This window comes from Pteropus vampyrus, unplaced genomic scaffold (assembly GCF_000151845.1).
Source record: "Pteropus vampyrus isolate Shadow unplaced genomic scaffold, Pvam_2.0 Scaffold248, whole genome shotgun sequence".
Lineage (NCBI taxonomy): Eukaryota > Metazoa > Chordata > Mammalia > Chiroptera > Pteropodidae > Pteropus > Pteropus vampyrus.
The window spans coordinates 915,165-917,925 of record NW_011889029.1 but is presented as its reverse complement, the minus strand read 5'-3'; the positions used below and the strand labels follow the sequence as shown (position 1 = coordinate 917,925).

Here is a 2,761-nt window from a genome sequence, read left to right as displayed (position 1 = left end):
TCCTTTTGCAATTAATTCTAAAAGTCTACCAGGGTCGATTAATCAAAAAACTAATTCTGATATCTAAAATTAATATATCGCAAGAATCTATCATGCAGGAACTCCAGAAATAGCCTCCCATGGCAAAGACTCTTTTAATTTTATGGGAAAGATTAATACAATGCTCAATTATTTTTTTATGAAACATCCTTACGATTCCACTGTCTAATTCACCTTTTTTTCCAAGCTCCATATTTAAAAGAGAAAACATAATACACCTGTTTTTGACAAGCATTTAAGCACATAATCAATGAAAGCTGCTTAAAGGTTTAAAATATCAAGAATGAGGAACTATTATTATGTCTCGTACAATACAAAGTAAAAGCTTTTCCACCTAGACAAAGGTACTCATGAAATGAACATAATACAGATATGCGTGTCAGAGCACTTTCTTCATCTTCTAGTTAATAATATGTTATGTGTTCAACAATCCTAAAATCTTAAATTATGGGTTATAACATTCACTTTCCAAACCAAGTGGAGCTATTGTGTAGCATCAGACGTGCTACCTATCAGAGCACTGCTTCCTAATGCGCAGTCCTCGGTCACCCAACGAGCTCGTCCTTTAAGAGGGTTCAAGATTGTTTACTCTCCTGCCACGGGAAAAAACAGGACGCATCTCCGTGTACCATATGGAAAGAGATCCAAAAGTCATCGTTTCACTAAAAAGCCAAACTGCGAGGCAATTCTGAAAAATGTCTATTACATAAAAACAAGAAATCTGTAGTGATTTAGTTTCAAAGGATATAGTGATATAGTTTCAAATGATACGTGTAATAGGTATCCCTCTCATAATATAGAAAAAAATTTTAAAACTGTTAAAAACTCTATAAATATTTTAATCACATCATTGACGCAGATTTGAAAGATGAAATCAACGTATGCCCGGTAATCACAGGGCTTTCGATTCAGTATCAGATGTTTTGCCAATTACAGAAGGTTAGCATAGTCTATCGGCACTAAGAGAGAGTGGCTATCCATCCTGTACAGGTGGGTCCTGCATTCTAATACTATCTACGCATCAGCTACCAAGCTAGAAGTCTCTACTCTCCAGATCACTATTTCTCACCCTTTTATTCATTATCATCTTCTCCCCAAGGTGCCTTTTTAGACATTGATTCCCTAACCACGCTCACTCATGAAATTTTAATGCAACCAATACACTCGCTATTCTTTTATATTATTATGAACAGTCACCCCCTACATAGAGATTATTTTTTCCTCATCTCTATATGGGGATATACCACTTACCTGACAAGGACGTGAGAATAATAAGGAATAACTCACGCGACTTGCTTCTTAGCAGAGTGTCCAACACACTGTAAGCAACCTATAAATGGTACCAAGGTGACAAATGTAACGATATTAGGCACTTCTGTTCTTTTTACAGTCAGATGACAATAGAAGAAATGGACTTAAAGCGTTCTATTTCCTTTTTTTAAAAACTGGGCTATTTCTTTTTAAAAAAGTCAAAACCACCCATTATTACTTAGAATGCATTTCTTCCTGAGAACAGGCCAAAATACAGATCTCTCCTTCTTAATCTTTTGCAAAAATCTATTTGAATGGGTGTGTGAATGAACCAATCAATTAAATAAATAAATCACTGAAATGACTTCTTCCATTACTGATTAATTCCCTAAACTACCGAAATATAAGCCCCACCCATACGATGGGTGCTACCCAGATCGACAACACCACCTCTCCAAGCCACAGCTGACGGAGCGTGGGAGCGTGAAGCGGAAGCGGCATTGGAAGAGCTTCACCTTTGTGCTGTCATGTTCTCACGCTCCCTTATTATGAGAGAATGATTATTAGGATTAATATAAAGTAGAATAAAAATATATTAGCTTAAAATGAAGGACCCCAGTCCAAAGACCTCGTATTACATGACTGCATCTACGGGAACATCCAGAACTGGCAAATCCCTCAAGTCGGAAGGGAGGTGAGTGGTTTCCCAGCAGAGGTGAGAAGGGAAATGTGAGCAGCGGGGACAGAGTGGCCGCCGGTGGGTACAGCGTTTCTTTGGGGGGCGTTAAAATTTTTCTAAAATTAAATGTGATGGGTGCAAAACTATCTGTGACTATACAAAAGACCATTGAACTGTACGGTCACGATGTATACATCTTTTATGCTATGTAAAAAATATCGCAATTAGAGCCCTAAAAACTGTAAGCATATATTAGTCTTTGAGCACGTGTTCTGACTTTTCTTTGTCAGAAATGTCAGTAGTTAAACCTACTGGACTTGGTTCTTTAAAAAGTATGTCTGAAAAATAAGCTGGCGATATGATACCTACTACAAAACTTCCTACGAATAGAAACTGGATGGCCCTCACCAAAAAGTAGTACCTAGCCCTTAACATAATAAACCAATAACGCCTAGGTTTACCTCAAAACTCTGATCTCTCATTTCAGTGGTACAATTAATGATTTATACACTTCTTTGAAAATGAAATTTCTGGCTAAAATGAGGACTGAATCATGATTCTGAGGAATCACATCCAAACGAGTTACCTATTAGGTAGAAGCGTCCATGTCAGAATGTGCATTCTTCGTGCTTGGGCTAGCTTGTCGTCTGGCCACACTGCACACCAGGACAACTAAGACCCTCCTGCAGTGGCCGGTATTTATTGTTCAATGCCCAGAACTTTCCCGGATGACTCAAGCCCCTAGCTGCCCTCCCCCAAAGGCCCATCGCTAAGGCAGATGCCATCCTACTA

General features: G+C 38.4%; 1 long non-coding RNA gene across 2 annotated transcripts in view; it reads right to left on the bottom strand.

The window, feature by feature from the left end:
* LOC111729118 overlaps positions 1 to 2,761 on the bottom strand; it is a 48,603-nt gene that overhangs the window by 20,653 nt on the left and 25,189 nt on the right. The gene's annotated exons all lie outside the window — the stretch shown is intronic.